The sequence below is a fragment of the Lithobates pipiens genome, unplaced genomic scaffold (assembly GCF_037356315.1).
Source record: "Lithobates pipiens isolate NorthernLeopardFrog02 unplaced genomic scaffold, aLitPip1_a1.2 Scaffold_19, whole genome shotgun sequence".
NCBI classification, from domain to species: Eukaryota; Metazoa; Chordata; class Amphibia; order Anura; family Ranidae; genus Lithobates; species Lithobates pipiens.
The window spans coordinates 409,979,333-409,992,250 of NW_027507764.1; the positions used below are offsets into that span (position 1 = coordinate 409,979,333).

Genomic DNA, 12,918 nt, shown 5'->3' on the forward strand with positions numbered 1-12,918 from the left:
TGACACCATCAGCAACAGAACAATCCACTGTAGTTTTAATGAGAAGGGACAGCTCTGTAAACTGTAGCTGTCTTTAGAACAGTGCGTTTTGCATATGTCTATGCTGAGATAGTAGGATGCATGCTTGAGTGGAATCCCAGATGTCCTTTTCACTGATCTATTACGGTAACATTGATACTGGTCATCAAGTAGGACACGTTTCATAGCAGAGCATATTGCACAATTTTTCTTAATCTTGAAAATTAATGAACAGTGAGAAATAATCTCAAAGTTTAAATTAGGCAAATCAGACTGATATTTTCTGGGCTTCATGTAGACCTCTCATTCCATCATAGCAACCTTTGGCCAGTTTTCAAATTTAAACTAGGCCCCGAGCTACTCTATACCTCATAAAGGCTACTCTACCTTACATCATTTTAAAGTTTAGTACTTTTTGGGTCATCTTTCAAGGATAAATATTATATGATGCAGTTATGATTACTATGCCACTCTTTATCAAATAAGGCCACTAGTCTGGCCCATTGCAGATTTATCCTACTCAAGTCGACTTTGTATCATTTGCTTATGACATGTCTAGCCTCAAAGGTTTTTTTATTTTAACCACTTAAGCCCCAGATCATTTGGCTGGGCCAAAGACCAGAGCACTTTTTTGCTATTCAGCACTGTGTTGCTTTAACTGACAATTGTGCGGTCGTGTGACCTGGCTCTCAAACAAAATTGACGTCCTTTTTTCCCCACAAATAGAGCTTTCTTTTGGTGGTATTTGATCACCTCTGCGTTTTTTTTTTGCACTATAAATAAAAAAAGGCGACAATTTTGAAAAAAAACGCATTATTTTTTTACTTTTTGCTATAATAAATACCTCCAAAAAATATATATATATAAAATATTTTTTTTTCCTCAGTTTAGGCTGATACGTATTCTTCTACATATTTTTTGTAAAAAAAAAATTGCAATAAGTGTTTATTGATTGGTTTGCACAAAAGTTATAGTGTCTAGAAAATAGGGGATAGTTTTATGGTATTTTTATTATTAATTTTTTTTACTAGTAATGGCGGCGATCAGCGATTTTTATTGTGACTGCGACATTATGGCGGACACGTCTGACAATTTTGACACATTTTTGGGACCATTGGCATTAATACAGCGATCAGTGCATTTAAAAATGCATTGATTACTGTAAAAAAGTCACTGGCAGTGAAGGGGTTAACACTAGGGGGCAGTAAATGGGTTAACATGTGTCCTAGCAAGTGTTCTAACTGAAGGGGGATAGGGACTGTGCAGGGAAGCTAACAGATCCTCTGTTCATACTCTGTGTGAACAGAGGATCTGTCAGTTCTTCCCTCAGACAGTCGGGGTTCTTCATGTGCCCCGAGCAATTGCGGGAGCCAGGAGGTGATCGAGACAGCTGGGCACTCGCTTCGGCTTGGGGGCCAAGCGGGGGTCACGTGCCCCCCTAGTGGCCACAGGGCGAAGCGACATTACATAATGTCGTTATGATCAGCCGTGCCATTCTGCCGCAGTTCAACTGCGGCGGCTGGTCAGCATGTGGTTAAAGTGGTACTAAAGTCTAGTTTTTTGTTCATTTAAAAAAACATGTCATACTTACCTTCTCTGTGTAGTGGTTTTGCACAGAGCAGCCCCAATCCTCCTCTTCTGTAGTCCCTTGCCAGAGCTCCCCGACATACCCTCCTGACGAGTACCCCCACAACAAGTATCTTGGTATGGGATTACCTGAGCCAAGCCACTGCTCTGTGTGTCCATTAAGACATGGAGCCATGAATAGGCCCCACCCCCTCCTCATTGGCTCGCTGACTTTGATTGACAGCAGTGGGAGCCAATGGCACCCCCATCTTACCCGATGAGGAGAGAGAGTCCTGGGCAGCTAAGACTCTCGTACAACATCACCGGATCGCAGGGTTGCCACCTTTTCCTCAAGCTAGATCCAAACACTTTAATGATTGGGGCATTCCAAGGAGAATATTAATGGGGTGCACATAGTGTCCTGCAGAGAACAGTGGGTGTGGCCAAATAGTTCTCGCTGACATCATTGTCCTGCCCCCGATTGATGCTGAACGTGCCCCCAGACAGCCTTCTGCAGCTCCTGGATGGTAATATATTTGTGTGTGACTATCTTGGTTTCTTGGGGAGCCATAGACCTGTCTGAATAATGTGTCCTGGTATCAGTCCACTCAAAACCCGGGCACATGATTCAAAACCTGGTGAACCTGGGACAGGTGGCAACCCTACTGGATCGAGATGAGGCATCTTTACAAATAAAACCAAGCTTCCTAAACAAACTAGAATATTTCTTTTGCACCACTGTTAATTTTGATGTCAAATTTCGATTTAGTTTCAGTCATAGTCTTTTGACAAAATTGCCATTTTAGTTTTAGTCCCATTTTAGTCATCTGAATTGAAACAGAATTTTATTTTCATTTCGTTTTCATCACTGAAAACATGCAGTTGATGAAAACTATAAGGAAACGATTTTCGTCAACTAAATTAAAGTAGTTTTAAAGGCCCGAGGTTTTTTTTACCTTCATGCATTCAATTCATGAAGGTAAAAAGGTTAGCCCTCCCTAATACAAACCTGAGCTTCCGCTTGATCCAGCGATGTGCACGAGAGCCGAGCTTCCTGCTATTGTCAATCACAGCCAGTGAGCTAATGAGGAGCGAGCAGGGGGCGGGGCTGAACTGGCTTGTTGTATTTTTTGGACGCATAGAGTGGTGCTCAGGAGCGAGCATGCACTGGTGCCCCAGAGCAAGTGGCTTGCTATTGGGGGCACTGGCTGAAGAAGAGAAGCCAGGAACAACAGCAGGGGACCCAAAAATAGGAGAATCTGGACTGCTCTGTGCAAAACCACTGCACAGAGCAGGTAAGTATGACATTTGTTTGTTATTTTATTCTATTTTTTTATGAGCCTTTAGAACCACTTTAATACTGGTCCAAGTAGTACTAATACACAAGGTTTTAGCAAAAATTTAGCTAAAACAATCACAGAGGAGAAAAAAAAATAAAAAATCATACAAACAAAAAAGACATGCTGGTAGGTTAATTAGACCCTGTCCAAAAAAAAAATTGGCCATAATATGTGTATGTGTATGTCAATGATGTATGTGTTAAGTGTGTTGGGACCCTACAGGTTAAAGGACCGCGTAAAAGCTGCAGATGGACACCGGTGGCAAGAAAGCGCCCTGAGGCGATTCAGTTTGCATAGGCAGCGCTATACAAGTCACTCATTCATTCATTCATTCAAAAGAAAGCACTTTGCAAAAAATCAATGTACTTCTATTAAATTACACTTAAAGCCAATAATTCCACACAGAGTTTGGTGAAAGATTCATATAAACTTTGGCCTTTTTAACTTTTATTTAAAAAATATGAGGCAGGTAATCACCAAGCTTTTGTGCTGTCACCTGTAAAGCCACAGGAAGGATTCTCGGAATTCCAAGTGAAGCTTGTCAGAGTTTAGTGACTTCAGATGTTCACACAGATAGCGGAGGTTAGCGGAATACAAGGGAGCAGCCAGGAATACAAAGAATTGTTAGGGATTTGCAGCTGTTTGCCAGTAGTTCCTCTTTGTTTGAAGCTGTCTAGACAATTCATGAATAAGCTTACTGTTATCTGAAACATCAAATGATGTGCTCACTCTACCCTCAAAGCCTGCACAATATGCTTTGCAAAACGAACACTGTTAACCCATTTTGCCAGTTAGTTAAAGCATAAAAATATACTGTAAATTTGTTTAACAATTACCATCCATGCATAAAAGACATTATAAATTGAAGCTTCACCTGCTTTACTAAGCTCTGAAGCTAATTCCCTTGCGGTGTAAAACCGCACTTGCAAAGTGCACAGTCTATTTGCCTTTAGTAAATCTACCCCAGTATTTTTATTGCGCACGATTGAATGACCACTACCAGTGGAGCTTCACCTCATTCACTAAACTAAAGCCTAGTGCACAGGGGCCGAATGTCGAGCATTGGCCGGTTCAATAGAAACCGGCCGACATTCGGCCGGGTATATGGCAGCTGGTCATTTGTCCGCATTCTGTCGAAAGGTCATGAACCAAAAAGGTCTGCCGACCGGCGCTCTCTGGTGGGGCGGGGGGGGGGGGCAGTCCCAGGGGCCTCCCCCTTTCAGAACACAATAGCACAGCGGGGGAGATTGCTATACTAACATTAGATTGTTAGTAAAGCAGCTCCACCTGAGCTGTCAGGTTATTTTAGTAATGTGTATGAGGCTTTAGGCAGGTCGGCTAATTTCTTTCCTGGAGGAGGTTCACACTGGGAGAAGACAGTGATTTTTGCTAGCGGCTATAGCAGCCACTAGTGTTAATCGCAAGAGAATCCGGTCAGCTGGTGGTACCCAAGTTGATCGATTAACCGACTTGGTACATTCAGCCTGCCCATTAATGATTTGAATCTCGCCCGGTTCCTGCTGAACCAGCTGAGATTTGAACCGTGTATGGGCCGCCTTTGCTAAGTGATCAGCCTATTTGCCTTTATTAGACCCCAATGGCTACCTGGCTCCTAAACTATGTGCAGCTGTGCATGAATTGCCATTAAGTGCTCTAATGTATTTACATTTTATATATTTCCTTGCATTACAGAGGGCACAGACATAACACAGCAATTTGCAAAGTAACATTAACCCAGGCTTGGAGCAGATTATAAAATAATGTCTTCCAAAACATACATTTGCTGTATGGCCATTGTGAGAATCCCGGCATGTGCTTCTCAGCTTTTAAAGCTTAACCTTGGAATTCTAGTAAAAAAAAAAAAAGCATTAAGTCTAGGGGTAGAGGTTTAGGAGTTTGTCTATGGGAATGTTTGACCATGCTTCCAGAAGCACATTTGTGAGGTCAGACACTGATGTGGACAAGAAGGCTGGTTTACAGTCTCAGCTCTAATTCTAATTCATCCCAAAGGTGTTCGGGTTAAGGTCAAGACTCTGTGCAGGTCAATTAAGTTCCACCCCAAACTCGCTCATTCATATCTTTATGGACCTTGCTTTGTGCACTGGTCCAAATCATTTGGTGGAGGGGGGGGGGTTATGGTGTGGGGTTCTTTTTCAGGGGTTGGGTTTTGCCCCTTATTTCCAGTGAAGGGAAATTTTAAGGTGTCAGCATACCAAGACATTTTGGACAATTTCATACTCCCAACTTTGTGGGAACAGTTTGGGGATGGCCCGTTCCTGTTCCTACATGACTGCGCACCAGTGCACAAAGCAAGGTCCATAAAGACATGGATAAGTGAGTTTGGGGTGGAGGAACTTGACTGGCCTGAATAGAGTCCTGACCTAATCCCAAAAGAACACCTTTGGGATGAATTAGAGTGGAGACTGTGAGCTAGGCCTTCTTGTCCCCATCAGTGCCTGACCTCACAAATGCGCTTCTGGAAGAATGATCAAAAATTCCCATAGACACACTCCTAAACCTTGTGGGCAGCCTTCCCAGAAGAGTTGAAGCTGTTATGGCTGAAAAGGGGGGGCCAAATCAATATTGAATCCTACGGACAAAGACTGGGATACCACTAAAGTTCATGTTTGTGTAAAGGCCAATACTTTTGGTAATATAGGGGGTTATTTACGAAAGGCAAATCCACTTTGCACTACAAGTGCAAAGTACAAGTGCAAAGTCCACTTGAAATTGCACTGCAAGTGCACTTGGAAGTGCAGTCGCTGTAAATCTGAGGGGTAGATCTGAAATGAGAGGAAGTTCTGCTGATTTTATCATCCAATCATGTGCAAGCTAAAATGCTGTTTTTTATTTTCCTTGCATGTCCCCCTCGGATCTACAGCAACTTTACTTCCAAGTGCAATTTCAAGTGCACTTTGCACTTGTAGTTTGCACTTGTAGTGCAAAATGAATTCGCCTTTCGTAAATAACCCCCATAGTATATCTTCTCTAAGGTGTTGGGGTTGTCCACATGAACAAAGCAGAGCCTGTGGTTCATCACTGTATGGCCAGCCTTTAGCAATAGAGGCATTAAGACTTTAAGGCCGCGTACACACGCGGGGACTGTTCGCCCAACTTTGTCCGTCAAACAGTTTCGGCAAACAGTCCGCTCAAAATTAGCATGGACGGACATGGCCACACACGACGAACGAACAGTTTGCTGAAACCGTGCGCGATGACGTGAACGGCACGTACGACGGGACGAAAAATACAACGTCCTATACACTGCATTATAACTTTCGGCGTGTAAATCCTTTCTGAGCATGCGCGGAACTTAGTTTGACGAACAAGCCTACACACGAGGGGACTGTTCGCTGAAACAAAGTTTCAGCGGACAGTTTTTCGGAATTTCCGAAAAACCTTGTTCAGCGGACTGTTCGCTGAAACTGTCCGCTGAAAGCCCACACACGAACGGACTGTCCGCCGAAACACTGTTCAGCGGACAAAGTTGGGCGAACAGTCCCCGCGTGTGTACGCGGCCTAAGACTTTTTAAATCAAAGTTCGGCTTTAAGACTTTTTAAATCAAATATATTTTGAATATAATTATATTCCAAATTGATTTACTTTATAGAGTGCTTGCTCTATAGCGATGCATACTATCCTATGTAATGTGCTCAAGTGTGTACCTATAACTTGGCCACCTGAGAATGCGGAACGAATACTTGTGGTCAACAATTTCAGGTGCACTTAGACTGTTTAGTCTTCCAGAAAATATTTTGATGAGATAATTCCTATTATTGCGTCACTAAACCCGCATATATTTGTGTCTGAAAACCCAGCTGGGAGGCAATGCATTTAGTAGACAGAAATGTCAGGATTGACTTCCTGGAGCTTACATGTATATATTTAGGTCAGCATTCAGCAGCTGCATTTGTGGCTGTATGCAATAAGGATAGGATAATTAGTAGCCCTGCGGTAGGTGTTGGATCCTCATGGATTTATATATCTCATTCGGTACATATTTAAAATAAAAATGCTGCAAATCGCAATTTAGAGCTAGCTTTACGTGTTGTGGTATGGCCAGTGGCTACATTAGTTGGCAGTAAAACAATCAGCTCACCTGTTAAGGAATCGTCCGGAATAACAGCGCAATGTATGAACTGTGTAAATGCATAATAAAATGCAGGAGGATCAGCACTTCCGATAGCAACACATAAAAGTCTCTTTGTAGGTGACGGCATAAAAACTTCATGTTCTTTCCTGTCCCTCCTACCTGGGCAGAGATAAAAAATGTTACCGCTGATGCTTTTATGGTGTGAACAATATAGAGCCTTTTATGCATTGCTATTGCAGGTGCTGATTATCATGCTATTTAATTTCTAACTTCAAAGTAACTTGTAAATTATATTGAATAAGAATACAGCAATGACTACTCAAATTTGTTTTATCTACACATACAGTTATTTCTGAATTTTCAAACCTTCTGACTTTCCAAACCTGTAAAGGCTTGTTTTTATTTTTTAGTTTTTTTTTACTAGAGTAATAAATAGGTTTATACTTACCTGCTCTGTGCAGTTGTATTGCACAGAGCTAGGCCAGTCCTCCTCTTCTGGGGTCCCCTGCCGGTTGCTCTTGGCTCCTCCTCTTCTATGTGAGCCATCATAGGAAGCCACTTCCTATTGGGGAACATGTGCAGGCTTCATTTCGAGCTTTGCTGTGTGCATCTATAGACACACACAGCATGGCTTGGCTCCACCGCCAATGGCTCCCACTGCTGCCTCTCTGTCATGTGAGAGAGGGGAGAGAGAAGGGTGCTGCAGCAGAGCACAGCGCTGGATCAAGTGAGGAGTCAGGTATGTATGTACGTATTTAGGGGTGAAAGGGCAATACAAATATTAGAACATTTTTATCTTAATGCAGGGAATGCTTTAAAGTGGATCTTTACCCTCGCCCCCCATTTTTTTTAACCTCTGCTTACCTGGTTGTGGGTCCTATACAATTAAGATACTCACCCGCTCAACAGATCCAGCGTTGTCATATTTAGGTGTTCTTCTCTTCTTCCCCCTGCTCTGTCCTGCACCACCATCACCTCCTGCTGTGATGCACTCGCAAAGCTGCTGGCTCCTACAGGTTCAGCAGGCAGCTCTCCTGATGGCAAACTGCTAGGGCCCGTCCCCTCCTCCTTTCTCAGTGAAGGACTATGCCTCCTAGGCACAGCGGGCAAATTGTATGCCTACGTGAGTGATGTGAATGTGGCGTCAGGGGGGAGGGAGTCATAGCGGAGGTTTTTATTTATTAAAAAAAAGGTAAATTTACAAAAAAAAGCCCTATTTACACAGCGGAAGGGAGAATGGGTGGATTGGAGGCAACATCAAATTGAAAGTGAAGATCTGCTTTAAGACCCCTTTCACACCAGGGCATTTTGCAGGCACTATAGCGTTAGAAATAGCGCCTGCAATCCGCCCTAAAGAAGCTGCACCATTGTCTGTAGTGTGAAAGCCCGAGGGTTCGCTGGCAGGACGTCAGGGAAAAGTCTTGCCAGCAGCTTCTTTGAAATCAATGGGGCAGCACTGTAATACCGCCGCCAAAACGCCGCTATTGCGGCTTATTGCCAGCGGTTTTAACCCTTTCCCGGCCGCTAGTGGGGGTAAAAGTGCCCCGCTAGAGGCCGAAATGCGCCGCAAATCCGGCGGTAAAACGCCAAAAATAGTGGCGTTTTACCGCCCACGCTATGGGCGGTGTGGTGTGAAAGGGGTCTAAGGCCCCTTTCACACCAGGGTGTTTTGCAGGCGCTAAAGCATTAGAAATAGCGCCTGCAATCCGCCCTAAAGAAGCTGCACCATTACCGCCTCAAATCCGCCGCAAATCCGGCGGTAAAACGGGCGGTGTGGTGTGAAAGGGGTCTTAGGTAGAACCACAATAACAGTTGGTAGGTATGTAGCCTTAGCGCAAAACTTAGCTGCCATATCTTTATTGCTTCCAAGAATGGTAACTATCCAAACAGTCTTTACTGACCTGACTAGAGATGTCAGTGGATATCTGGTGAAATATTGGATGCCAGATGTCTCATAGAGGCACACAAACTGTCATCCAAATTCACAGAGTGAGTTTAGAAAAATTTATTGCAGCAAAAAACAGATCTTAACCAAGAATTTTCAAAAACTTTACCTGATTTTGCTTCCTACCTCTGGTCATACTGCAAATATTTGCTGGTAACTAAAATTAATAATAGTAATTGGATAGCAGCATTTTCTAACCTTTCCCATCAATCATTGCACTCCGAAGCAGTTGGCTGGCAACAGATAGCCTACCTATAAATATGGAAGCACCTTCATAACCAGTCTATCAGCTTAAGTCTATCACCTAGCATGCCCTAAGAAATAGATGTTTTTGTTGGTCAAAAATGACCCATAGCAACATTTGGATGCCTTAAAGAACATGTCCAGGTATAGATGTTTTATACATAGTTACATTTATCCAGCTTGGACCAACATAACTATGCATATACCACACCTGGCCAATGCCCCCGAAAGCTCCAGTGATCTCCAATTGCTTCTTGGTCCTGCGCTAAGCTGCTGGCCTGCTGCATTCCACAGGAAGTGGATCACTTGGCACAGGTGCCATTCAGAGAATGCTTAGCATTTTCTGAATGAATGCAAAGCATTCTCTGATTGGGTGAGTCAAGGAGCCGGGGAGGTGAGGTCACAATGACGTTTTAAAGTGTATAAATATATACACTTTAATACTGTACAGTGTATGAGCATTGTCATCCTATAACAGAATATGTATTACAGGCAGGATCACCTGGTTAGAGAAAATGAGAAAAACATCCTATAAAAAGGCCAACTAATGCAGCCACCACATTAAGCCTAGATTCACACTAGCGTGGCTGCATAATCATAAATTTTCAGTGCGTTTTTGTTGCATGTTTATATGCACGTTTTTGATGCATTTTCATTCTTAATGTTTTTTTCTGTAGAAGGAGGAGACATGGGCTTGGGTGTGTTGGAAATCCCACGTGCCCGATCCTGCAAGAAATCCAACACTGCACACGGCTAACCACAGCCAGTGAGATTTCCTTGTAATTTCCCGGTCCGCAGCTGTACAGATCAGGAAATGTCTCACTGCCTATGATCAGCTGTGACCAGTGTTGGCTCCTTGGCGGGATCAGACACGTGGGATTTAGAACACGCCCGAGCCCATCTCAAACTGGTTGTTAAACATGAAACCCTGTCAAAGGGCACCAAAAACACATGCAGTCTTCATTTGCTTTTCATGTGCTCCTATTGAAGTCAATGGGGCCAAACAAAAGGCACTTTGCTGCACCAAAAGAAGCATCTGTACCTTTTCAAAAATCGCATTGCACCATGTTGTACTGATGTGAATGGGCACCATAGAGCCGTGGTCATCAACCCTGTCCTCAGGGCCCACTAACAGGCCAGGTTTGGAAGTTAACTGAAATACATCACAGGTGATATCATTTGCTGCTCAGTGATTGCAGTATTCTAGTCTGCACCTCCATGGGCATAGCATAAGAGGTTGCAGGGGTTACAATCGCAACCCCGCCCCTAGCTCCAGGGGGCCCCTGCAGCCTCCCTGTCATATTAACATATCCTCCACAAAATCCAGCTCCAATATGCCCTAGGGCCCCACCGCCACGCTCCAGTACTGTGCTGTGTGCTGGGAACATGGAATGGTAACCGAGCTCAGCGAGGCAAGAGGAGGAGAGTGCCGCCCTGTAGCCATGATGGGATCGATGTCACTGGTAAGGTATGGCACTGCTCAGTGTCTCCTAGTCACCAGATGGGATTCTCTGTACCCCCCCACCCAGGGATGTCTACTTACCCCACTTCCCTGACAACTGGGGAGGTGACCTTCCCCCAACACCTGCCAACACTGACAGAGAAACCTTCAGAAATTGCTAAAACAAATCCCTTAACACCTCCCTGGGGGGGGGGGGGGGGCTGAAGGGCTACAGGCTCCAGATTTTGTGTCACATGGCTTTGCCCTCCCAGATCTAAGTTGCCCCCACCAAAGCCCCCTGACCACCCCCTCCACCCTGCATGCTATGCTCGGCTGCTGAGCTTCTTTCCCATTGCAGCACTCAATACTGTTCCTCCTCTGCAGGGCTGAAATCACATTCCTGTACAACACAGCCAGTTAGCCATGAGCTGCACAGGGTGTATCTGCCTACTGCAACTACCCCGCTGTTCCAACCAGAGAATTTAACAGTTCAGAAAGCAACATAAAAGCCAGATACACCCTGTGAAGACTGACCGACTATGTGTAAAGGAATGTGATTTCAGCCCTGTGTAGTCTGGGGGAGCTGTATACAGTGCTTGGATGGGAAAGGAGCTCTGCCAAGTGACCTGCCGGGGCTTCCTTTCCTCTGATTCTCTAGCGGTGATCCCTGTCCTCTGATTCTTCAGGGGTGATCCCTGTCCTCTGATGTAAGGAAGAACTCTGGGAACTCTAAACTCTTAAGCCACTTTGAGTATCTTGGCGTGCAGGGGATGTATCTGCACGCACATTGAAAGTAGTGGGTGGGCCCAGGTCAACTTTTGCATCGGGGGCCCACAAGCTTCAAGCTACGCCTCTGTGCATCTCCCCAAGGCAATACATAAAACCTGGCCTGTTAGTGGGCCCTGAGGACAGGGTTGATGACCACTGCCATAGAGAATACCGTGATTTCCATTGTCGTGCATTGCAGCACAGTGGCAGACACAGGAGAAATCACAATCGTGTAAACAGGGATTTGGGGTTTTTGTTCTTATCGCTAAGCAAAATAAATATTCCTACAGTACCTGGAAATTTACACCATATTTGTCGACATGCTGTAAATGATCTGCTAACGAAGGATGGCATAAAAAATCAGCTGATGAAAGTGCCCTCTCTGCACTATTACGAATTAGACTTTTTCATCAAATGGAAAGGTGCACAAAAATGACAGTGATCTCCCCATGCAGATAGTTCTTATATAGTACTTTTTGTCACCTTGTAATGATTTTTTTGCAGTATGTCTTCATGCACTGGGAATATAATTATCAGGGCCACTTTGCTGTAGCCATTATTCCAATAATCTCCATTAATGTACATAATATCTTATGCTCATGCATCTGTAGTGAAATCTTGGCTGCTTACCCAAGGCATAATACATGTTTTGTTTCTGATTTGCTTTCTTTCGCATAACTTCAGAACTTAGTTCCATAATTCTTTCTGTATAGCTCATTGTACTACAGGCATGATAGCTCAGGATCCCACAATCCCGTTCCACTCTCGTCTGCAGCATACTAATGATTGACCCCTGGAGTCCTGAATAAGCCGAACACATTTTGGGTATGGCAGCGCAGCAAGCAGCTCTGAGACATAACCGGTTAACCCCTCGGGCATTCTGTACATTCTAGCCAGGAACAAAGTTTTATTGTTGATTGTTCATTAACTTTCTGTGGAAGGCATCAACATCTTTTGCAGTTTCTCTTTTTTCTTTCAAATGTACTTTGTGTCTTACTTGTGTTGTTTACCCCTTTCTTTTTTTATCCCTGTAAGCAGAATGTATGCACTGCACTGGAAAAATTAACAGACATATTATTGAACATTGCGGAAAATATGGTACACATGGCCATGTGATAATAGCTTTATAGAAGTCAAATATTATGCAAGATTTGCTTATAAATTGCTTTTCATTTATATAGATACTGAATGCGCACCATGTCCTTACAGATACTCCTGGGCTCATGTAACATTACATATTAGCTGGGTTTTAAATGTGTTCAGATTCAAAAAGCAGTACGGGGGGATTTGGTACAATGCTTTGATAATGCCAAACTCCATAAGTATATGTAAAAAACATGGCAGTTAATTCTGTCTTATGCCGCGTACACACGATCAAACAAGCGGGTGGAAAAGTCCGGCAAACTCAAGTCCGCCGGACAATCCCCCCGTGTGTAGCCTCCGGCATACTTTTTTGACCCGAAAGTACGGCAGTCTTAGAAAGTAGTTTTGCACTCCAATCTT

The 12,918-nt window shown here is 43.8% G+C and overlaps 1 protein-coding gene and 1 long non-coding RNA gene across 2 annotated transcripts in view; one reads left to right on the forward strand and one right to left on the reverse strand.

The window, feature by feature from the left end:
- LAMA1 (laminin subunit alpha 1) overlaps nucleotides 1–12,918 on the forward strand; it is a 227,636-nt gene that overhangs the window by 15,642 nt on the left and 199,076 nt on the right. The gene's annotated exons all lie outside the window — the stretch shown is intronic.
- Nucleotides 3,344–12,235, reverse strand: LOC143998327 (uncharacterized). Its single transcript, XR_013277854.1, has 3 exons — nucleotides 12,046–12,235; nucleotides 7,025–7,177; nucleotides 3,344–3,597 (listed from the first exon to the last, which is right to left on the reverse strand). It is a non-coding gene; the product is annotated as an uncharacterized LOC143998327 (long non-coding RNA).